Here is a 26753-nt window from a genome sequence, read left to right as displayed (position 1 = left end):
GTGGCTGGCGGTGGATTTGGCGGTGGCCGACCGGAGATCGTTTCCCTCCGGTGAGGGAAACTAAGAGAGAAGGGAGAGAGCTCTTCTTCTCTCATTTTTGAGAGAGAAGAAGAAGAGAAAAAATGAGAATACTGGCCCTTCGGGCCAGCCATTTGGGGAAATATATATCCCTTCCCAAACGACGTCGTTTTGGGAAGAGGTATATCTGTAATTTTGCGTTTGGCCAAATCCTTTCAGCAGCCGTCTTAGTTTTGTAACATTCCATTTTAGTCACTGAAATCATTTCCTATATGTTGTGATTTAGTCCTTTAATTTTATTTTCTTATAATTTAGTTCTGACCGAATATTTATATAAATAATTAAGGTAAAATATGTATTTAGTCCTTACTCTTTAAATAATATTTATTTTAATCATGACTAGTAATTTAGGTACATATTATAATTAATCCCTTAAACTTTATTAAACTTTATTTTAGTCCCATATTAAAATTTAGGGTTAAATTACATTTTTAATGTATGTACTACATAATATTTATAACTATGGCCATTAATTGTTTATATTCTAATTTAATAAGTAAATTTTATATAATTTTGACCATAAGTTTTATTTATCTTGTGATTTAATTATATAATTGTAATTTCTTTTATATTTTTGTTATTTATCATTTTTTTATTATTACTTAATCCTATATATATATATATATTATTTATTTTATCAAAATCTTATTTATAAATTTAATATAAAATATTTTTTAATTATTATAAGCATGTTTTAATATATTTATTAATATTAAAGAAAATGATTGTCTTAAAGCACCTAGAAGTCCGTTTTCTGATATTTTTATTCTATAAAATATATACTAATTTTTTATTAATATTTATTTAATCTCGAAGAAAAGAGTTGTCTTAAGGCACCTAGAAGTTCTTTTCTGATATTTCTAAATAAATAAATATCTTATTTAAACTAATATATTTTCATAAAATTATAAATTTGAAATAATAATATTATAAATTAAATATATATTTGAATTTTAAAATTTTCAATAATAGAGACAATTTATAATTAATAAAGTACCAATTTTGGGCGTTATGGGGTGCTAATCCTTCCCTAAACGTAATCGATCACGAATCCTATTTTAATAAAAAATTTTGGTTATACGCAGATCAATTTTATCTTTTAAATTATGTTTTATTAAAAACTATTTTAAAAGATTTTTTTTAGGTATTTGACCTACCTAACTCAAAAAGGTCAATGGAGACTCCCAAAATATATTTTAAATAAAAATCATTTATTTATTAGTTTTATTTTTCCCGCAAGTAAAAATTTCGTGTCCGGGCGAAAACTGGTTACGACAGCTTGGCGACTCCGTTGGGGAACAGTCAAGCTTTAAAATCAATTATAAATTGTCTCTATTAATTAGAAATTAAATTCATATATTTAATTTATAAATCTTTATTTTTAAAATTTTTATATATACTTATTATTTTCCTAATATTTATATATATTATTTTATTAATGTTTTATTTTATTTTTAATTTTTAAATTTCATTATTTATTTGTGTGTCAGAGGTTTGAATATTTCTCCTCACACACAACACATGCATTACATAACATAAGCTTTTTAATCAAGCTTGTCCCTTTTAAGTGGGAGTGAAAGCGAAGTCTTCGTGAGAATTTATTCTCCGTGTCAGACCTAGCAAGTAACTTTCGAGGTTCATATGCTCTATGTCTTCGTGGGAATTTATTCTCCGTGTCAGGCATAGAGAAGTGTATCCCCTCGAATTGAACTCGATCCATTTTAGTCTGTGATGGACTAAGGATTAAGGGTTAACAGCCCAAGGGGCACTAACAAGGACAATTCGGGTACCTTTTATTCTTAGATCTGAAACCCTGCATATAATAAAACCCTAGAAACTCTTCCGATCTGAAGCATACCGAAATTTTGTCCAAAATAGGTGTACACACAGAGAAATGAATTCTAATTTTTCCTTTTAATTTATTTATTTTCTTACTGAATAAATTGCATGTGAATTTAAATTATTTAAAGTATGAAGAAAGCATGTTTAAATAAATATATTTAGGTAAACATTATTATTAAATTAGTTTTTTTCTTTATTATGTGAACTAATTCATTTTTCTTTTTGTGTGTTCTTTATTTCTTCTGTTTGCATAGCATCATACAGGATAAAAGGCATTGATCCTCGTGTTAATCGTCTCATTGGAAAACCTTCATCTATGGATAAAAAGTGTTCAAATCAAATAGTTCCAACTCAGAAGTAAGATAGTGGGCTGAGGACTTACAAAGACAACGGGGAGACAGTTTGCAAGATGACTATGTATCTGAGTTAGTCAGTTATGCTCCAGTTTCGCTAAAAAGAATGATATACAAGATTTGCGAGGCATTTGGGAGAGTTGGGACTCAAACAAAAAGTTGCAGTTTTATCAGACTTACGGGGACATCCCATATTTGCTCTATGTCGAAGTTGATGATGACTTACTTAGATCCCTAATTCAATTCTGGAATCCAGGGTACAATTGCTTCACTCTCAATAAGGAGGACTTGGTTCCTACTATTGAAGAGTACACAACTTTGCTACATATAGAAGGGGCTTTGGAGAATCGAATTTATTCAAGGTCAATTGAAACTCAACCTTTTCGAGTTAAATTAGCAAAGATTGCCGGAGTACGAGAGGAATGGGTGGTATCCGTACAAAACAAAAGGCGAAAGCGAAGGCATTGCTTGGACCAACATTAAAGAACTTATTCAGAGTCATCCAGATGATAAAGTACGATTCGATCTCTTTGCTTTGGGAATGAATGGTATGGTCATCTTCCCAAAGTATTGGGATATATTGAAGCTGCAGTAGTATATTTGTTTGAGCAGCTACCAAAAAGGGTTAATCCTGCTTCTGCAATTCTAGCAGAGACTTTCAGATCGTTAAACGCATGTAGGAAGCTAGGAGGTGGACAATTCTCAGGATGTGCCCAATTATTATATGTCTGGATCCGTAGCCAGTTTTGGAGGACAGAAAAGGTTTCATACTGGCGCTTTATTACGGACTACTCACCATTGAAAGAATTTCTGGAGCAAGAATGGCCGAAAGAAATTACGAAAGATATGTGGATTAATGCCTTTCGAAATCTGCAAAGCGATGACATTGTTTGGCGAGCCCCGTGGCAAATCCAAAGGGAATTCTTTTACAAATGTGGTGATTACAACTGGTGATGCCTGCTCGGATTGTGGGGAAAAATCGGATATGCACCACTTCTGGTCATAAGACAGTATGAAGGTCGTCAATTTGTTCCTGTCACTACTGGATTACATTCGTCTGAGTTTGCATTCCACAGCAAAAATTATAAAAGAAATATCATGGAGGCCTTTACAGCTTGGAAAACAACTTTTTGTATCCGAGCTAAAGCAGCAAAAGAAATGTTAACTCCTGATTATGAGGAATGAAGATCTGTCAGGAAAAATGAAAATATTCCTCTACCTAACCAAAATAAGGATATCTCTATGGAAGATCGCATTAAGGTGGTTCCATTAGAGATTGAAATCCTAAGAGTTGAGTTTGAAGAAGAAAGAGAAGGTTGGTCGAAAGAATTAGAGCAAATAAGACGAGATAAAGCTATGTTGGGTGTTGACGTTGACTTTCATTCAGCACAATGCGCAATACTGAGAGAAAACAAAGAAAAAGTTGATGGTGAGTTCAGAACGTTAAAGAAAAATTACCATGTGCTATACAAATCCCGGAGAGCATTAGGATCAAGCAAAGCAACATCACAGATGACCAAAGAATTGAATATTGACAAAGGCAGAGTTGAAAATTTGAAAGAAAAGAATAGCCGTTTGCTCAAAAGCCTTGAGAAAGGAAAGCAGAAAATGGAAGATTTTGAGGTTGACAGAAGGGAGAGAATTACAAAGCATAAAGATGAACGCCGCGAGATCATGAATGAAATGCAGAGAGAAAGGGATCGAGCCAAAGAATTAGAAGAGATAAAGAACGACATGTTTGAGAAATTTGAAGGTGAGAAAAATACCATGTTCAAGGGATTTGAATCTGAAATGAACAATCTAATTGTCGAACTTAAAGTCAGGGGCCAAAGGATTGAAGAGTTCGATGTTGAAAAAGAAAAATGGGAGCTGGAAAGGAAGAATTTCAACACAGACTTGAGGTAGAGCAAGAAGTGGCTAGCAATTGGATGCAAAGATGCAGAAACAAGAATGTTCAAATCCAGAAGCTTAATCAAAGGACACAAGAAACACGAACAAAACTTGAAGAGGATCTGGATCAGTCTATAAACAAAAAATCAGAGTTTAATGCTTATTTTGTAACTTGAAGAGTCATTATTTCAAGAAAAGGTTAGTCTAGGACCTAGTGATCTTAAAGAAAGTAATGAGGAGAATGCTTCACTACGAAGACGCATTAGATCTTGAAAAAACTCTGCACATTTGTCAAGTCAGAATCACTGAGTTAGAGCAGACTCTCGAAGGAACTAATGAACGATGGCAAAAATTGACTGATTTTTATGTAGAAAGAAGTGAAGAAAGAAGCAATATGTATTTGAGGCCATGGTACAAATGAGCGAAGTTTCCAGATATGTTGGGGAGCTAGTTGTTGAAGCAAAAATAATTGAGCATCACGTTGATCCAGTTTCCAAATATGGAAAGAAGATGACCTGGTTGATGAAAGAAATTATAGAGCTTAATAGGAAAGCTACGCCGTATCTGTAGTATGAACTATTATAAAGAAACTTTTGTATGCTGATGGAAGTTGTTCTATGACAGTTAACTTTTTGGGATAAATACCTTTTGCATACATGCATTTTGCATACATTTATTATTCATTGCATTATTTTCTTTATGTATAATTTTTATTAAGATAACATTCATTAATTAAAATTTGAAAATATGGAACAATGTTATATTTCCCCAGCTCCCAATAAACTCTCTTGGAATTCTCTTGGATGTACTTTCTTATCATGAGACTTCATCATCCGTTTCTGATACATCAGTCCATGGCAAATAGCTTTCAATCTTTTCTCCTCAATAAGATTCAATTGATCAAATTGATATTGGATCCATTCAGACTCATCCAATTTTACCTCTCTCAAGATTCATAATGATGGAATCTCAACTTCAATTGGTAAGACTGCTTCCATCCCATAGACTAAAGAGAAAGGCGTTGCCCAGTAGATGTTCGCACAGTAGTTTGGTATGCATATAAGGCAAAGGGTAACTTCTCATGCCAATCTTTGTAAGTTTTAGTAGTCTTTGTAATGATCCTCTTGATGTTCTTGTTTGCCGCTTCAACTTCCCCATTCATCTTTGGACGATATGCCACTGAATTTGCATGTTTGATCTTAAACTGTGCACAAAGTTCAGTCATCATTTTATTGTTCAGATTCAGAGCATTATCTGTAATGATCCTTTCTGGTATGCCATACCGGCAAATTATTTCTTTCTTTATGAATTTGCAGACTGTGGACCTCTTAATATTGGCATATGAAGCAACTTCAACCCACTTGGTAAAATAGTCAATTGCCACAAGGACGAAACAATGTCCATTCGATGTTTTTGGTGTGATTTCCCCAATGACGTTTGTTCCCCACATAGAAAATGGCCAGGGTGCTATCATTACATGTAAAGGAGATGGGGGTACATGAATCTTATCTACATATACCTGGCATTTATGACATTTCCTGGCATAATTAATGCAATATGTATGCATGGTAGCCCAATAATACCCATATCTCATTATTTTCCTAGCCATGGAAAGACCATTTGCATGTGTTCCACATATTCCACTGTGTACTTCCTCAATGATGCTTCTGGCTTCGCTATTATTTACACATCTCAATAGCATTTGATCATTGCTTCTTCTGTACAAAATCTCACCATCAAGAAAGTATCCAGCAGCCATTCTTGTCAATGTTCTTTTATCAATCTCAGATGCATTTTGTGGATAACTTTGATACTTGATATATTGCAAGATATCATAATACCATGGTTTGTCATCTGCCTCTTCTTCCATACTGTAGCAATGTGCAGGAATTTCATATACTTGCATTTCGATTGGCATCATATCAACTTTCTTAGTTGCCTGAAACATAGCAGCTAATGTAGCCAAAGCATCTGCCATTTGATTTTCCTCTCGAGGGAGATAATTGAAGGTGACTCTCAAATTCTTTCACTAATTCGAGGGTAAAATTTCGGTATTCCAACAATTTGGGATCTTTTGTTTCCCATTCACCTCGTAATTGATACACCACTAACGATGAATCTCCATATATCTTGAGACATTTAATTTTTCTTTCTATGGTTGCTTTCAATTCCAGTCTACTTGTAAAGGGATAATAAATATTTTCTGGAGAAATTATCACTGCCCCGATTCCTCATTCCAAGGCGTTGGATGCTCCATCAAAGTAAAGCTTCCAAGATTCATCATTTGTTCTGACTTCTTCATTCATGGCTATGCACAACAACTCTTCATCTGGAAAATTAAAACTCAAAGGCTGATAATCATCTGATACACGACTGGCCAGAAAATCAGCTATGACACTTATTTTTATCGCTTTTTGGTTGACATATACAATATCAAACTCGGATAATAACATCTGCCATCTAGCCATTCTGCCTGTCAAAGCTGGTGATTCCATTAAGAATTTCAAAGGATTAAGTTTTGATATCAACCAAGTAGTATGATATAACATGTATTGTCTGAGTCTTCGAGTAGCCCACACCAAGGCACAACATAATTTTTGTATTGGTGGGTATCGAATTTCACAATCAGTAAATTTCTTGCTCATATAATAAATGGCTTTTTCTTTTCTTCCAGATTCATCATGCTGTCCCAGTACACATCCCATCGAATTTTCAAAGACTGTCAAGTAGAGAATTAACTGTCTATCAGGCATTGGTGATACTAAAATGGGGGCATTGGATAAATATTTCTTAATAATATCCAAAGTTTCTTGACATTCATCATTCCAGACTTCAGATTGTTCTTTCGAAGTAATTTGAACACTGGATCACATTTGTCAGTTAATTGAGAAATGAACCGAGATATATAATTTAATCTTCCCAAAAAGCCTCGAACTTCTTTTTTTGTATTGGGTGGTGGAAGATCTTGAATTGTTTTTACTTTATCTAGATCAATCTTGATTCTTTTTTTGCTGACCACAAATCCCAAAAGCTTTCCGGAAGTTACCCGAAAAGTGCATTTAGCGAGGTTGAGCTTTAATTGATACTTCCTCAATCTCTGGAAAAGCTTTCTCAAATTTTGAATATGTTCTTCTTCGGTTCGGGATTTGGTAATCATGTCATCCACATATACTTCAATCTCTTTGTGCATCATGTCATGAAACAAGTTACCATGGCTCTTTGATATGTTGCCCCTGTATTTTTCAATCCAAATGGCATTACTTTATAGCAGAATGTGCCCCACATGGTTACAAATATTATTTTTTCCATGTCTTCAGGGTTCATTTTTATCTGATTATATCCTAAAAAGCCATCCATAAATGAAAATCATGCATGTCCTGCAGTATTGTCCACCAAGGTGTCTATGTGGGGTAATGGAAAGCTATCTTTCGGACTAGCTTTGTTGAGATCTCTGTAATCCACACACATTCAAACTTTCCCATTTTTCTTTGGTACTGAAACAATGTTGGCTACCCATTCTGGGTATTTGGCTACCTGTAGGAAACCTGCATTAATCTGCTTCATCGCTTCCTCTTTGATCTGCAACAACATTTCTGGCCTCATTCGCCTGAGCTTTTGTTGAACCGGTTTATATTTTGTACTGATTGGAAGGTTGTGCATCACTATATCTGTACTCAAACTAGGCATATCTTGATAAGACCAGGCGATGATATCTTTGAACTCTTAAATGAGATTTATCAATTCTTGTTTTATCTGGATTGTCAGAGTAGTACCAATTTTCACCTCTTTCATTTCTTCATCTGTTCCCACATACAGTCTCAATCTCTTCTTTGTGAGGTAAAATTTGTTTATCTTCTTTTTCTACCAGTCTTAATAATTCAGTAGGAACATCACATTTTAGTTCATCCTCACACTCATTGATTTCCTCCATACATATGGGTTGCTCTAAATTTATCTCTCGATTAAATTTAGGAATAAGCATGCTATTAACATTGTGACACCTGCAAATTTAAGTCGGACATATTTCCGAAAGGATATAGTAAATTTATGAAATAAATGAAAAATAATGAATGTAAAAAATGTAAAGAATGATTGCCATTTGAGAATTTTAAAGAAAATTTATTATATTTGTATTAGGTGAACTTAACATAATTTCCATTACAAGATAACAAAAAGTTTTCATATTTTGGGCTAAACATAAAATTAGTTCTGAATATTACTCTGTTAATATTAAAAACTACAGGAGGTCTTCAGCAGTCCAATGTTGAGTGTTTCTCTAGGAAAACAAGGGCGAATCTTAGCCAAGTATTTTCCAGTCTTGTTTTCATTCATGATCATGTTGATAAATAATCCTTCCATAGCTTCTTCAACTATGCTTTGATCTTTTGTCAACTTTTCTTCTTTAAAGGCATCAACAAGCTGTTGTTCTACATTAATCATTCCTCCTGATCTGAATGTGGTCTTTAACTGCGGGAAAAACATGTGTTCCCAAGGGATTTCTTCTCCTTTCAACCTTGCCTTTCTATCTTCGCATCTTCTTTTCATCTCTTTGTTCTTTTGCTGAAAATTGGGCTTAAATCCAAGCCCAAAACGATCTTTCTTCATCTTCATACTTACAGGAACTGAACTCCCTTGAAGATTCTTTCCCAAACCTTTCCCAGTTTTAGCTCCAATGGCTAAAGTCTGTCGTACAGTCATCTTGGTGCAATCAGAAATCTGGGATGTGGAATTTTGCTTCCCTCTGCAATAAAGTTGCATTGACAAATTCAAAAGCTCAGAAAGAGCATTCGAGAGCATTATCATTGGTTTTAATATACGGAATATCACTTGTTATAGACACAATGACTTCTTCCTCAGCTCCCACGCATATTAGTTGTCCATCAACAACGAATTTCAATTTCTGATGTAATGAAGAAGGAACAGCTCCTGCAGAATGAATCCATGGCCTCCCTAATAAACAATTATATGTAGGGTGGATATCCATCACCACAAATTCAATATTGTACACAACTGGTCCGATCAACAACGGTATTTCCATTTTCCCAAGCACCTCTTTTTGAGTGCCATCAAAAGCTTACACTACATTCTGGTAACTTTTCATGTGCGATTTATCCACCGGCATTCTTTAAAGTGTGACCAGAGGCATCAAGTTAAGAGCGGATCCATTGTCAATCAATACTCCTGGCAAAACATGACCATGACAATGTGTGGTAATATTCAAAGCTTTTACTGACACCATTCTGCCTTCAGGTATTTCATCATCCGTGAACGTTATGTAATTGTCAGCGGCTATATGTCCCATAATTCTATCAATCTTGTTGAGGGATATATCTTCAGGGATAAAGGTTTGATTAAGCATTTTCATCAAGTGATTTCTGTGTGCTTCTGAATTCATCAATAGATCAAGAATAGAAATCCGCGCTTGTTGTTTATGTAGCTGTTCAACCACACTATATTCACTATGTTTTAGGAATTTCAAAAATTCTTGCGCTTGTTTTTCTGTTACAGGCTCATTGAATGTTGGAGGGGATTTATCATCAAATACCTTTTGGGGTATTACCATGGCTTTTCCTTTTGCTTTCACCTGTTCTGATGCATTTGATGTTTCGGGAGAGTAACATGACTTCACTCACTGCTTCAGACGTAGAATCCACACTTGTATTTTCTCTTCTGATTTTTCCAGAGAAACAGATCCTCCTACCATTAAAACATTGGTAGTATAATTCCAAGGTACCATGCGGGTGTCCTTATATGGAAATGGTAAAGGAGTTGTGATAACCACTTTCGGCTTTGTTGGTGCGAAATTCACTGTATATGATTTCACATTAATAATCACGGGATCACTTGTTCTCTGATTAGGTTTAGAATCTTCTGATGAGCAAACATCATCTTCTCTTTTCCCTGGTTCTTCTTCAAAAAATTATATCTCTTTGTTATTCATCAATTTTTGCACTAAATCCCTAAATTCAGGACATAGTTGAATTTCATGTCCCTTCTCTTGATGTATTCACAATAATTCTTGCCTTCATTATGCTTTGGCCTGAATTCTTATGGAATCATACCTGATAAGGAGAGTTGTTGAAATATCCAAACAAAAGGAGATTTAATCTCAGAAATGTCAGTTTTTGCTTTCTTTCTGTTCTCTTCCTGGATTGCATTTATGTTTTTATCTCCATGATTTGGCAGCGGATGATTTGATGTAGTTGGTGAATTGAATTCTAACTTTCCAGTGTTGATCAAATTTTGGACCACCCTTTTGAATGCCAAACAGTTTTCGATAGAATGACCCGTAATTCCTTCATGTAAACACAGTGTGCTTTTATATCATACCATGGAGAATTAAGAAATCATTGCGTCTATACCTTTTCCGGAGGAGCGTTGATCTTGGCATAAATGATGGAAAAGTTCTGAGAAACTCAATAAACTCAGATTCTGTCAATAAATATTATGCTTGAAGAAGATTTGAAAAAAAATGAATGAAGAAAGAAAAATGGAAAAAGAGAGAAAAAAATGTTGAAAAAAGAAAAAATAAAAAAGGAGGGTCAAGATGAAAACCCGCAAAGGGCGTCTTGCAACAAAGGAATAATTTGAGCTGAAAACCTGGAAGGGCGGCTCAAATGCATGTTGATATTAGGCATCTGGCAATTGAACCCTCTTAAAAGTTTGATGTTTTGGGAGGAACTTTACATCTACAAGCATTTTGGCAACGTTTGAAATCTTACAGGCATTAGCATACATCAGTGCTCTAAATTGTATCAATTTAATTAATTTAGAAATACTTATGTTAATAATTTGTTGAGTCATTTGAATTTTTATCATTCCTATGCTTGCCATAACTTTGAATACAATTCTATCTATTTATTAATAAATTCTAATTTTATTTTCTTTAAATTCAATTTATATTTTTGAGATTTAATTTATTTTTGAAATTCAATTTATTCTTTTATTTTGTAAATGGATTAACATAATTTTGAAATAAGCTAAGATTTCTGAATATCACTTTATGTTAATACTTTTAAGTGCATGGAATCCAAAGTAAGTCTTATCAACGTTTGCAATCATTGTTGAAAAGCAAACAAATTATTACCATCATAGAGTTATTTGGAAGTGGAACAAGAGGAAATATGTTCTCAATTGGCAGATTATGAATATAGCACCTTTTCCGTGAATCAGTACAAAAAGGCTTCGAATTTACAAATTCTGGCTCTACATCGTATAAGTACCATGACATTTCAGACCAAATATAATGGAGCAAATACTATGTTATCATAGTAAAAATAAGGAGGCCCAATAGCATCTTCTAGAAATGTTCTTTGAGCTATCTGATCTGGTTCAGTAGGAACTCCAAAACCAATCATTGGATTAGGAAGATGAACTGTATGATCATCTTCATTAAGAAGTTTCTTTTCAAGCTACTTCTGCTTCTTCTTTTTCTAAATCATAGCCCGAGTTTCGCCTTTTCTTGTAATTGGAATCATTGTATAATGGCTTTCTATCTTCTACCGAAGAAGTGCGTCAGCAGCCTTAGCCATTTGAGAAGCACATATAAAATCTGTCAACTCTGTAATTGATGAATCAGGACCAGATCTCTATGACTATTAAAGACTTAGCATTTGAGTATCCCATTTTTCGTCAAATATAACAGTTTACTCCCCTCATCAGAATCAGAATTTAGGATTTCCTCGGTATCAGAAGAACTATCAATATCTGTGAAATCATCTTGAGATATCACTTCATAATCAGATGAATAGTTATCAGAATGAACATGTCACATGAGTACAAACTTTTCAAGGGCCTGTACCATTGAGTTTAAGCATATCTACATCTACTATCTTCAAAGATGATAGATTCTTCGTTCAAAGAGGAAAGATTTATTGGATTTCTACACAATTGAAGAAAGACCCAGTTCACCACTTTGAGATGAACTTAACATTCATGCATCATATTTAGACATTTGCAAAATAGGTGCATTTTCATTCATTTTATCCATGTTGAATTTTGACAGGAATTTCAAAGATTTTAGCAAAGATTCAAATCCATCACTTGATGGATCAGCATTTCCAGAGAAAGTTCATAATGAGAAGAACTCATCTGAAGAGGAAGAAGAAATTCATAATGAGAAGAATTTGTTCAACCTTTTGCTTCAATTCATCACTCGATGGATCAGCATTGCCAGAGAAAGTTCATAATGAGAAGAACTCATCTGAAGAGGAATAAGAAGTTCATAATGAGAAGAGCTTGTTCAACCTTTTGCATGACTCTACCATAAAGGAGATAATCAATATCAACTTTTCCAGAGAAAGTTCATAATGAGAAGAACTCATCTGAAGAGGAAGAAGAAGTTTATAATGAGAAGAGCTTGTTCAACCTTTTGCATGACTATATCACAGAAGGAGATAGATCAACATTAACTTTTCCAGAGAAAGTTCATAATGAGAAGAACTCATCTGAAGAGGAAGAAGAAGTTCATAATGAGAAGCTTGTTCAACCTTTGCATGACTCTATCATAAAAAGAGATAGATTAGCATCAATTTTTTCAGAGAAAGTTCATAATGAGAAGAACTTATCTGAAGAGGAAGAAGAAGTTCATCATGAGAAGAGCTTGTTCAACCTTTTGATTGATTCTACCACAGAAAGATATAGATGAAGGAGGTAGATCAACATCAACATTTCCAGAGATGTTCATAATGAGAAGAATTCATCTGAAAAAGGAGAAGAACTTATTCAATCTTTTGCTGAATTACATCACAGAATGAGATAAATCGTCATCCCCAGTGGAAGAGTTCATAATGAGAATAACTAATCACAGAGAAGAACTTGTTCAACATTGCTATCATAATCAAGTGAAGTCAAATGTATAAAAAAAATTATTATCTTTTCGTCTTTGCTTATTCTTGTTAACATAAGAATGAACAAATAGGGGCAGCTGAAGATACTAATTTTTTTATATACATTTTTTATTTATAAATAATAATATTATTATATTATTATTAATATTATTTTATTTTACTATTATTATTATTATTATTATTATTATTATTTATTACTATTATTAATTAAGTTATTACAGACCCAAAACTAGACCGGCCCAGTTACAAGAGACCAACCCAGACCGGTCCAACAACAAATAAACCCTAAACCCATTTAGGGTTTTCTATCATCTCTGTGCCCTAGCCACCGCATCATCAACCGTTGGATCTGGTAAGATCCAACGGTCCCTAGACGCTCCAGCAAGAAACCCTAGGGTTATGATACCCTAGGGAACACGCGGCCGCCGCTGTTGCTTCCACAATATCCACGTCGCTCCGCCGTTGCCACGTCCCGTCGAAAGCTTCCAGAAGAGCTACTCCAGCCGCACACACGTCGCTCTACAGTGAGTCACCACTGGAAGTCTGGTGACTCACTAAACATCCACCTTATTAACTGGTCCGAGAGCCACACCGTCGATGGCTATAAAAGCCATCGACCACCTGCAAACAAAAAAACAACCACAGAGAAGAAAAAAAAGAAATCCAGCAATCACAAATCACCAAAAACAACAAGGAAAAGAGAGAAGGGAAACTTACCGAGGGAACTGCGGTCATCAGAGTCTCCTTGCGCCGTCGAAAGCCAAAGGTCGAAGGTAAAAAAAATTTAGATCTACGCATTTTAGTAGTATTTTAGGCTAAAAAACCTCCGGATTTAGCTTTAGGGGAAAACATGCTTTAATTTGGGGAGGGTTTTCTAATTTCCGGCCACCGGATGTGGTGGCCGGCGGCGGATTTGGCGGTGGCCGACCGGAGATCGTTTCCCTCCGATGAGGGAAACTAAGAGAGAAGGGAGAGAGCTCTTCTTCTCTCATTTTTGAGAGAGAAGAAGAAGAGAAAAATGAGAATGCTGGCCCTTCGGGCCAGCCATTTGGGGAAATATATATCCCTTCCCAAACACGTCATTTTGGGAAGGGGCATATTTGTAATTTTGCGTTTTGGCCAAATCCTTTCCGCAACCATCTTAGTTTTGTAACATTCCATTTTAGTCACTGAAATTATTTCCTATATGTTGTGATTTAGTCCTTTAATTTTATTTTCTTATAATTTAGTTCTGACCGAATATTTATATAAATAATTAAGGTAAAATATGTATTTAGTCCTTACTCTTTAAATAATATTTATTTTAATCCTGACTAGTAATTTAGGTACATATTATAATTAATCCCTTAAACTTTATTAAAATTTATTTTAGTCCCATATTAAATTTTAGGGTTAAATTACATTTTTAATGTATGTACTATATAATATTTATAACTATGGCCATTAATTGTTTATATTCTAATTTAATAAGTACATTTTATATAATTTTGACCATAAGTTTTATTTATCTTGTGATTTAATTATATAATTGTAATTTCTTTTATATTTTAGTTATTTATCATTTTTTTATTATTACTTAATCCTATATATATATATATATTATTTATTTTATCAAAATCTTATTTATAAATTTAATATAAAATATTTTTTAATTATTATAAGCATGTTTTAATATATTTATTAATATTAAAGAAAATGACTGTCTTAAAGCACCTAGAAGTCCGTTTTCTTATATTTTTATTCTATAAAATATATACTAATTTTTTTATTAATATTTATTTAATCTCGAAGAAAAGAGTTGTCTTAAGGCACCTAGAAGTCATTTTCTGATATTTCTAAATAAATAAATATCTTATTTAAATTAATATATTTTTATAAAATTATAAATTTGAAATAATAATATTATAAATATAATATATCTTTGAATTTTAAAATTGTCAATAATAGAGACAATTTATAATTAATAAATTATCAATTTTGGGCGTTATGGGGGTGCTAATCCTTCCCTAAACGTAATCGACCACGAATCTGTTTTAATAAAATTTTTGGTTATACGCATATCAATTTTATCTTTTAAATTATGTTTTATTAAAAACTATTTTAAAAGATTGTTTTTAGGTATTTGACCTACCTAACTCAAAAAGATCAATGGCGACTCCCAAAATATATTTTAAATAAAAATCATTTATTTATTAGTTTTATTTTTCCCGCCAAGTAACAATTTTGTGTCCTGGCGAAAATTGGCTTACGACAAGACTAATTCCTTCCGAATCATTCTTCAAGTAATTGTTAGCAATACCTCTCAAAATCCAAGAAGATTGTGGATCAGAAACCTCCCTAATAGACATTAACTTACAACTAACCTTGTGTTTGCTGCTCAACACACATTTCCATAGGGAACTTTTATCATTGGCAAATTTCCACACCCACTTTCCCAGAAGTGCCCGATTGGTGAGATTCAAATCTAGAACACCAAGACCACCACAATTAAGAGGCTTGCAAACTGTGCTCCAGTTTACCCAATGAATTCTCCTCTTTCCCTCTTTATCACCCCATAAGAAATTGGCCATTAACGAATTTAACTTCTTACTGATTTTGTTAGGCATTTTGAACAATGATAAGAAAAAAATTGGTAAAGAAGTTAACACCGATTTCAGTAAGACTGTCCTACCAGCCAATGACAAACATGTAGCTTTCCACCCAGCAAGCTTGGCATTCAGATTTCGAAAAATGGATCCCATAAAGTCTCCGAGTTTTTCTTAGCTCCCAATGGAAGTCCAAATATTCTATTGGAAAAGAACCTACTGAACAGCCAATTTGTGATGCCCAATCTGTTAAAACTTCCTCTTCCATATTAATTCCAAGTAGCTTGCTCTTCGCCAAATTAAGATGCAGACCCGCCATCATACTAAAAATTCTCAACACTCTTTTAACATTCTTGATCTGAGAAAGAGAGGATTGGCAAAATATGATTAAATCATCCGCAAACTAAAGATGAGAAGGTCTAGTAGAATTTTCAGGTTTCCCAATAACAAAGCCTTGAAATAAACCCTTATCAACTGCTTTAAAGAGCATTAAATGTAGCAACTCTCCAACAATGTTAAACAGTAGCGGGGAAAGACTGCAACCTTGTCTTAGCCCCTTTCCATAGGGAACTCTTCCGAAGGAGACCCATTAACAAGAATCGATATCGAGGCTGTTGAAAGGCACTGAGAAATCCACGAGCACCATCTACTTCCAAAACCCATCTCTAACATTTCTCTAAATAATATTGCCATTCCACAAAGTCATATGCTCTACAAAAATCAACTTTAAAAATAACCCCTTGCAGCCCTTTCTTTCTCCAATAGTCAATACCTTCATTCGCTATGAAGGCGCAGTCCAACAACTGTCTCCCCGGATAAAAGAAAACTGTGACTGACTAATAATATCTCCAACACAACAAATCAACCACTTAGATAGAACTTTAGAGAGAATCTTATAGAGGCTGCCTACTAGATTAATAGGTCTAAAGTCCTCCACATTATCCGACTGTATCTTCTTCGGAATAAGCGTAATAAACGCATGATTAATCCCATGATCCCATTTCTTGCCTAAGAAAAAATCCAGAAAAAATTTCACAACATGTTCATTCAGGTTAGGCCAAAACTTCTTGAAAAATCCCATGGTGAAGCCATCCGGTCCTGGTGCTTTAGAACTGTCCGAGGTAGCTACCGCTTGCCATATTTCCTATTCTAAGAACTGCTTCTCTAACTTTGAGGATTGAACCCCTGTCATCTTTGCGAAATCCAATGATAAATCATCAACTTCCATAGTGAACTTAGAATTATAAGCTTTCTTAAAAAAATCCACAATAGGAGACTTGATCGATTGCGGGTCTGAAACAATTGAGTCATTAATCTTCAAGCTTGTGATTTCATTCCTTTTGATTCTATTGAGCACTAACAGATGGAAAAATTTTGTATTTATGTCCGCATCTTTAATCCATTTTGCCCTTGATTTCTGAAACCAAATACTTTCTTCAGTCCGATACAGCCTCCAAAGAACCGTTCTGGACTGCATCAACTGATTCCACTCCTGTTGGGAGATAACACCACCTTGTGCTATAACTTCAAGATCATTAATCTTCAATTCCAAATCAGTAATAGACCCAGAAATCCTATGGAATTTTCTTCCAGACCAAATTCTAATTGAATTTTTAGTTCATTGTAAAAAGCTGAAAATACCCCTTCTCTTCCTGCTCACCCTCCAATTGTTCAAGGACGATTTGACCAAGCCGTCAAAACCTTCCTCTTCTAACAGGTAATTAAAAAATCTGAACAGTTTAGGACCCCAATCCACATATTTTTCCTCCAAAGAAATAGGATTATGGTTAGAAAGCGATCTAGGTAGTAGGCTTTGGACGATATTCGAAAAACAAACCAGAAAACTCCCAAAATTAGGAACCTATCTAGTCTGACCCAAGTAGAAGCTCTCTATTGTTACACCATGTAAACCTTCCCCCAGCCAAAGGAAGATCAATTAAGTTAGATTGGTTCAAGAAATTCCTAAGAATATCAATGGAGAGCCAGTTTTGGGACTTTCCCAATTTCTCTGCCGGATCAAGGTACACATTAAGATTACCCCCAATGCAGACTGACACGTTTGAGCAGAAACAAAAACCAGCAACTCCCTGAAGAATTTAGCCTCCTCAGAATCAATGGAAGGACCATACACATTAATAATCACACACTCTTCTCTAGAATTCTTAAATTTCCCATAAACAGCAATGAATCTACCATTTAAATGGCTATTGGAAACTTCAAATTCCTTATCATTCCATAAAACCATAAGACCACCTGCGGATCCCACTGCTGGGGCGAAAGATCCTCCATTTAGAGTATTTTCACCTATCCTTCTCCTTAGAGACTGGGAACAAAATTCTAACTTTGTTTCTTGAATGACAAGTAAGCACGGTTTGAGTCTCTTAACCATATTAGCAATAGCTCTTGATTTTTCCTTTTTACAATACCTCTGACATTCCATGAAATAATCTTAGTCTTTATCATAAATATAGATATAAAACCAAAGCCTCGATGTAGAAAATCAACCAAAAATTTGCTCTCTCGGATTCAACCCTCCCTTACTAACATCCAAACCCTCCTCATAATTTATAATTTTCTCCAGGAATGCCTTCTTACCCTCTTTGAATGAAATCCCAAAAATTTTACTAACTTCTATGTAGCCAAAGCCTCCTCTAAAAATACCGAGAAATTTGTAGAAGATACAGTAAGTCGACTGACCACATCCAGAGCTTCCCTTGTCAAAAGCCTTCTCTCTCTTCTATTCTCATTCCTAGCCACTGAACCAGATTGACAAATAGTTGCAGCACCTTTTACATTCCTAGAAGACTGTAAATGATCACCTGCAGAAATGTGACTAGAGCCTCCTTCCTCCTCGACCCCCATGGATCTTCCCTCCAAAATAGCAGGAAGGGAATGATTACACATCATAGAATCGGAAATAGTCTGTTATGATCAGTAGGTTTCAATGATTGTATTGCTCCTTCTTCTCTACTCGGATTAAACCATACCTTTCTTTCTCTAGATCTTCGATAAACTCTAGAAAACAAGCCAAAATTCCATCTTCTAATCGACGTATTTATTATATGCAAACTATTAGACAAAAGGCCTAGAGGACACCAACTCCTTAAGCCATGTGCAGAAGACTTTTTGGTGATTTCAATCTCCTAGTTACTACCCATATGAATTGTCCTTGCTTCCTTTGCCACTTCTGAACCTTCTACACTACTAACTTCCTTGTCCTGAGCTATTACTTCCTCTAACCCTTCCACTTTTGAGCTTTTTGAAGTCTATTGTCCTTAGCCTCACCATGAATGGGAAGTGAAATTAATTCTGGCGTAACAGAAACCTCATTCTGCATAAAATGTTCAATTGAACCAGATTGATGATGTTCTCCCAAAATTTCCACCCGGACTCCTTATGGTTACCATAACCCAAATTAGTTAAATTTATAACTGGCCCAGAAGGATAAAATCTAGAGTTGTTTGAGTTGGGCTCACTCAAATCCTCTAACTGGGCTTTATCACAATCATTTAAAGGAGTATTCCTTAAACCAAGGCCCCGATAATCCCCTTTAAAATTCAAATCTTCTTTTGAAAAATCTGACATCTTTAAACCCCTAGTTTGACCTTCTCCATCCTCCAACATTAAATGCTGACTTCCTTTACTGCCTGCCATTGTTGTGCAGTTTTCCCCTACCAACCACCTGTCTACTGTGTCCCTATAGTCCTCAGCACACAATTTTTTACTACCTACCCCATCATAAAAACTTTCTTCTTTCTCCTCCGATGAAGCTTTATCTCTGGATTCACCATCTCCGGCCACCGTAAAGTTTACTACTGACGAGCTTTCCAGTTTTGTATAGACTGAACCCACATTAATTTTTACCTTAAAGAATCTCCCATATGAACCCAATGTAACAGTTTCCTGGAGTCAAAAGGACTGGCCACTCTCAGCAAAACCCGAGCCACCGCCAAATCTTCTCTTCTGGCCGTCGACTCGTGAATACACACCAGCTTCCCCCATCTTGATACCATCTTTTCCATAAAAGAAGCGTTCCAGCATAGCAAGGGCATTCCAATCAGTTCCACCGAACAAAATGCCATTGGGACACCTTCTCCACTCATAAGTGGATCCAACCAATCAAACCAGAAGGCCACTTCCTCTCGTCTGCTTGACCACACCTCCTCGAACTCTTCCATCGAACCAAAAGTTAAGATACATGAATTCCATGCATAACCCCATTTAGCTCTCTTGACCTTGATCCCGTCGCTAGCCAGCCCCTTCACTACTATTTCCAAATCTAAATGGGATTTGATAATCCCAGTTAATTATATTTTCACCGAGTCATATTCATCTGTTGGAATATGCATCTCCCACATATTCCTCAACCCTGCGTTCTTGTCTGTAGGACCCTCCCGAATATCTTTACACGCCAGACCTTCATTCTGCCCATCAAAAGATACTACCGCATCCTTATACAATCTCTCGTCTCTTAACCGACTGAAATACTCAGATCCAACTCTTCTACTCCGATACCCTCCCTTAATCAAACTGTCTTCATCCCTTCTGACATTGCTCCTAACAGCTTGCCTAAGTTTCTGCTTCTGATACTTAGCTACTCCTACCGAGATTTTCTTACCATCTAACCATATACCATTAACATTTGCTATTGCCTTCTTCAACCCTTCCTCCTTTACAAACTGAACGAAAGCAAAAGTATGGTTTCTATAGTTCGGCTTGTTAGAACTGCTCGGAATAAAGACACGAAAAACACTTCCTTGCTGTTGAAATATTTCCTTTATTGTTCTCTTATGTTACCCTTTTACTCAGATTGTCCACAAAAACCGTCCAATCCTCACCGGAGGACTAACCAGCAATGACCCTCTCTCTCTCACCCACTCTCTCTCTGACACTCTCTCCAATGACTCTTTGGATTTAGAAATATGTTTGATAGCTTCTTTCACTTAAGTCTCATGAACTCAAGGATGAAAGACGGAGCTTATGAGCAATCACCTCCATTCCAGCAACTTTTAACAGAAGTTACATCCTTCAATTCATCTGGTCCTATATACAATGGTTCATCATATAGTTGAATATCATTTAAAAGATTGAAAATGGATTTGGAATCAGAAACATCTGGACCATCCCCATGTTTGACCTTGGAAAGCTCCATCTCACCTAATTCCAGCTCCCCATCAAGAACATTTTGGATACTGTTAATTCTTACTTTACAACACTCAAGCTTTCTGCGATTCCTGTATGGACCCTCAACGGGCAAAGTTTCCATTCGGGATCATTAGAAGAAGAAGAGCGTTTAAGGATTGGGAATATTCCACGTTCATGTACAAGTTATTGAAGATGATTTTGCCATTCGCTCTCAGCATGGAGAACCCACCCATACTTGTTCTGACGGACAATTCTCAACTCAGTATTATTGCAGCTCATTTCTCCAATACTTTTTTTATCATCTCTTCAGATGTTCAAAGCCAGTCAAAGAAAGCAGATAAGTTTCCTGTCAACAGTTTGTCAAAACCACCATGCAGTACATTTATGCGCTTTCCTTTGTTCAGCTTAGAGACAAGCAAGTCTTCAAGAGCAACTTTTCGATGAACCAGTAAATACTTGACAACATCAATTGTCAGGTTCTGTACATTTCACCTTTGGTCACGAATAAGACAGATTAAATTTACACAAAGACAGCAATTTAGATCAATATCAAGATTGGTTGGACAGAATATTATTCGTCGGTGAGAAAATAACAACTGCAAAACATTGCTGATATCAATTCCTTGATCTTTTTGTGAAGAGTTTGATGGTGACCTTTTCTTAGGTTCAGTTAATAGTACCAAAGAGTAAAGAAGATCTTCTTCCCCTATGGTAACGAGGAATGACGGTAGGAAGTAGTACAATATCATCCTATTTGTATTCTTAAGAATTGAATGCACGTATGCCTCGAGTTGTTTGGTTCCTCTTGTAATAGACAAAAGACTCTTTCCAATAGGAGGTGCTTCTTCAATTCGACCATCTTTGTTTGCTAATTGCAACATTGACAACAAAAATTCTAGAGTTCTCAGTACACCAGAAGGTTGGGGGAAAGCTCCCATGTAACACGATCAACAATCATCCAACATAGTGCATCTAAGTTTGAAGACCATTTGATCTTATCTAACTTTTTCTCGTCTTCTTCATCATCATGCAAAAGATGCATTTCGTTGAAATTCATTAGCCTGCTAAGAAACAAACCTTGAAAAACCAACGTAGATTCAGTTCCGACATGTAGTGGAACCATTTCCAAGATGTTTTCCACAAATTGTGCTGCTTTTATTTGCTCTGTTGAAAGGTCAGCCAGTACTTCAGCTATAAAATCCAACATTAAAGCTGCCCCAGCAGAACAAGGGCCACCACCGTAGCCAGAATCATCCATTTCCAGAAGAAGCTTTGGAATAACTGAAAAGGTAGTATTTGTAGAGTTTGGCACTAGAGAACCAGACTTCGAGTCATAGGATTGATCAATATAAACACTGGACATAGAAGACTCCATGAGATTTTTGAATTCATGATGGTTTGGAGCTGAACATACCACGGAGTCAAAGCAATAAGGGGATATGGAGAAGGCATAAAGGGGATTTTGGAATCGAGTTTTTCTGAGAAATTACAAGAATCTGGACTGGAAACAGGTACGGAAAACTGTTGATCTAGTGGATGAATTGCCAGATTGTCTTTGATACTATGGTGGATAACCACATTTGTGCTTGAGGTGGAAGGAACCTGACTAACTCTATCTCCATCTATTCTCTAATTAAATTGGATATCTTCATGCAATGAATTGTTCAATTCCTCTTGGGATTTAGCAGGCTTCATCTCTTCTTTATCTTCAGCACTGAAATTTGAGGGGAGCATTCTGTCATAAGTTGAACTGAGCTGCCCTTGAGAGAAGCTTCCATCACTAATAGAAGTCGTGGCAGACTGTTCCTCTTCTACAAGGAATATAGAGGGTGTACTTAGCGAACTAGGATCATCACAATCAGTTAAATTCTTCTCTTCTTTCTCTTTTGAACGCTCTCTTGCATCTTCACTGTTTGACCAGACCTGCAAGACAAATAACCAAGCAAGATTATTGGTGAGTCAGATTAGAATCATATACATATATTACAATATATGTGTGCATTTAATGTGAAAATATCTCAAGACAAACCTAACACAAGAAAAATAGGTCAACACAACATTCTAGAAACTCAGCTCGCCTGCAAACAATAGAGAAAGTAGGGCACATCTTTGCCAAATCAACCATGAATCTCAGAATTGAAGTTGTAGTAGCAGGAGAAAATGCATCCCCACCCATTAGTCGTGCACCATATGTCTTGTGCATGAGAGCTTCACCCTGAAGCTCGTCAATCATGTCTGCATTTTCCTCAACCAGTTCTGCCGCAATTTGGAATTTTTTCCAGTGTGGCAGGCAACTATTGACTGCATGCTCAGCCTATCGAAGGTGGATTTTGCCAAAGAAATTATAGATTCCAATAGTTCTACAAATTTCAACCCCACACGACCTCCATCGCTTGGCATGAGTGCATGAAAATCCAGCATACGGACTACTGGCAATCTCGGATAAACTGGCTTCCCAAAGATGAGGCAGAACAATATATAATATATATCAGGAGAATCATAGAAACTAGGAAGAACACGCATAAGGACATGATAACCTCCACTTGTACGAAATTTAAGAGCAAAAATGGGAGAGGAAGCTAGACGTACACCAAGAAGAGTAATGATCCATCTCATACTAGTAGGATGAACAGCTTCATCAAGAAAATAAGTTTGTTTAGAAGATACCATTTTATACTACTGTTCAAGCATATCTTCTGATTTGATGGTAACTTGAAGATCCATAAGCTTCTCCAAAAGCAAATTCCTAACAATAACATGTTTTCCCATTGGCTCACGAATTATTTGTGTGGTTTCACCTCAGGTGGATCAAACGACATAATAACAAACTTAACCACATATTCAAGCTCAGATGCTAGGAATCCTTCTTTCAATATGACCCCAAGGATTGCAACTAATTTTTCCAAAACAGGAACTTCAACATCACCACGCTGCAAAGTCACCAATAAATGTCTGACAAGGTTGATTTTTCGAAGAACTGTAAGGTTGTGATTCCTATACCTATGCGACGCAAGTTGCTCTAGAAAATTTAACAGTGCAATTTGAATGGACACTGGGGCAGTGACCCACAGTGTCCAGTCCAGCAAAACTTGTTCTACCATATCTACACTTGACAAGACAATACAGTTTGAAGTTTCAACTGGCATATCAGCATTTTCTGGATCTGAAGTATGACTGAACGAATCCTTCAAAGAAGAAAAATCATCCATGTCAAACTGAGTTCCACCTGGAGTTTTATCATGGAACTTTGGGAAATTAAGATCCTCAAAGCTAGTTTCACGAATTGTTTCAATAGGTGATGCAAAAGTTTGAATACATTCCAATTTTCTCGGTTCAGAAAATGAAGCTTCACATGCAGCGATCTGTAACAATATCTCAAGACACTGCATATCAAAGGATGGCATCCTTTGACGCAGAAATAGAGCTAGCAAATGGTATCCTCTGTATGTTTGCATGTCTTTGATGTTTTGAGGATTGTGATGAAGTGCACAAGAAAGGAAGGACAGCGCCATATGGAGCATATCACTAGTCTCTACAGCCTCAACAAGGGCCAAAATGACAGACATCCCACCAACAGAGCGGATGGTGTCACCAATAACACATTGCCTACAAATATTGATATCCCCACGAAGACGCCCAAACCGAGGTATACCTGGATAGACAGCAAAAGACAGTAATTAAGATAAGACCAATTTTCGCAATGATTACATGTAAAGGGAGAATATGATTATTCACTCCAATGGGAGAAGCAGCAGCTGACAGAGGATCAACCAGATTGAGCATGTAAGGTGTCCCAGATGCTCGAACAGCCTCCGTACAAGTTCTGTCAAATGCAAATATGAGCTTTTTAGCTGAGGGATGGAATGAAAGGTCAGCATCTAATGAGCCTAAGATAGCCAAGCTACCACCCCCGCAAGCCTGGTTGGGGACAAAACGGAGAATATCTGCATCTTGGAAAATCCCTCTATATCCCCTACCTAGGATGTACATGAAACATATACAACCTGGCGTGAGCACTTCCTCAAAAAGATAGCAAGAGCGGAGTATCCACTTCCACTCACTAACCTTTCCAGTAGTAACTGGAGTCCCAATAGTTACCTGCAAAGGTTTTCCGATGGGAGAGGGTGAATATCCTAATCTTCCTGTTTGCATTAGCTTCCCATCAAAATAAAGATAAGCAATACTGGGTTGGAATAGTCCAGCAAGAGCATTTAGTTTGCTATGAACAATAGCAAGGTGATGCCACTGGCCTTCCTCCAGCTCCAATCCAGAAAATGACAAAGAGCTAGAGTTTCGGGTTCCATGGGTTAGAACACCATCCTCTTAGAGATAAATTTCAGCACAGAAAGTATTGTCACTTTTTACTGCACCAACAGAAAATATCCGGAGAACTTACTGATCATGATGCTGCCCATTTAAGCCTGTTTTCATCTTGGAAAAACCAGATATGGTAGGCTCAGTTTCTTTCGCTGGTGTTTTCAAAAAGTTTTTCATCTGAAACCAACAGACAAATGAATAACCAGCAGCAGGAGGCCAAGATCTTTCTCCCAGGGACACCTGAAAAGAACCATGTCCAACCTTGCTCATCTCCATTTCAACAAATGGAGCTAAAGAAACATTTTTGAAGCTCATATCTCTCATCAGAATTAATCTATCCATCATATTAACAATTGTATGATAGGGTTTTGTCAGCCTCGTTTGCAAAACATATCTTGCAAGTGTTCGAGTTCAGATGCTGACAACTTATCAACAGAAATACAAGAAATTTCAAAATAATAGAAGAAAGAAAAATCAAATAAACTGAGTAAATATGATGATTCCTAGACATGACCACAAGGTTTACTATATGCCCCTAGAACCTCAATTATCTTCAACGAATGAGACAGTAAGAGTGATGAGCTTGAAAGGAAGGGGTGAATTGTCTCCAGTACAAGTTCCACACAACCTAAATACATTGTAAAAGGAAGGAAATATTAAGAAGCTAATGTCTAATATCAAAGACTATAAAGGCAATACAAGACTCTTATCTCACCTGCAGAGGTTAGATTTTCCAGATTGAAGGGCCCATAACGAGCAAGCTTCTCGATAAGATTCAGCACTTCTAGATGCACTTTAGGAGTAAAAAGCAGCAATGAACGGATCAAAACTCTAATAGAACCAACATTGTATACTCGTTCCTTATCAGGATTAACCAAACCAGATGGGATGCTCAAAGGAAAACTAGTGAAATTATTTTCAGTCATATCTGCTGAAGTGGAACTCTTCAGTGTTATGAAAGGTGGAAGGTTAATTTCAAGAGCAAGTTCCAACAACAGCTGAATCACTTGCAGTCAACAAATTTGAACCGATACTGATGTCATCCTGCAGATAAGCAATCATGAGACAATTCCAAAAGAGAAACCTAAAAAATAATATGGACAATATATATTGAGATATAAAGCACTTGGATCCCAAAGCCAAACCTGGGTGACTTCAGAGAAAAATTGTATAGCTTTTGATACATCCAAAGATCCTTTTTTGCTGCTAAGTTTTAACTTTTCAATATCCGTTACAAATGCTCTTCCCACAACAAATGAGAATATATGTGTTTCTACTAACCTGTAATGAATTAAACCTCTAAGGGTTAGTCAACATGCTCACGGATACACGGGAGCTTAAAATGGAGAGAGAGAGTTAGAGAGAGAGAGAGAGAGTGAGTCTTTCAAAAGCAAGTTTTCTGTCGCTAATTTTAGTGAGGTTCATGGAGGAATTACTTGGTCAGCTTTCGTTGATAATCTTAGTAGGAGTGTGCGTCGTAGTGATTTATGGGCTCGTTTTAGTCATCTTGGTAAAGTTATTAAGGTGTTCATTCCGTTCATCAATAACAGACCGAAGTATAAGGTCAATACATTCGCGTTCGTCTATTTCGCAAGCAAGGAGGATCTGTATAATGCTGTGGAAAAGATGAACAACGTCTTGATTGATGGAGGATTTCAGTGGCTGTAGCCAAATATCAGGAACTATCTGGGTCA

At 36.0% G+C, this 26753-nt stretch overlaps 1 pseudogene; it reads right to left on the bottom strand.

The window, feature by feature from the left end:
• LOC120174413 overlaps positions 1 to 26245 on the bottom strand; it is a 31857-nt pseudogene extending 5612 nt beyond the window's left edge.
• Positions 26246 to 26753: the final 508 nt, after the last annotated feature.

This window comes from Hibiscus syriacus, unplaced genomic scaffold (genome assembly GCF_006381635.1).
Source record: "Hibiscus syriacus cultivar Baekdansim isolate YM2019G1 unplaced genomic scaffold, ASM638163v2 tig00003096_pilon, whole genome shotgun sequence".
NCBI lineage: Eukaryota > Viridiplantae > Streptophyta > Magnoliopsida > Malvales > Malvaceae > Hibiscus > Hibiscus syriacus.
The sequence above is the reverse complement of the archived record's forward strand: the minus strand, read 5'-3'. Positions and strand labels throughout refer to the sequence as shown.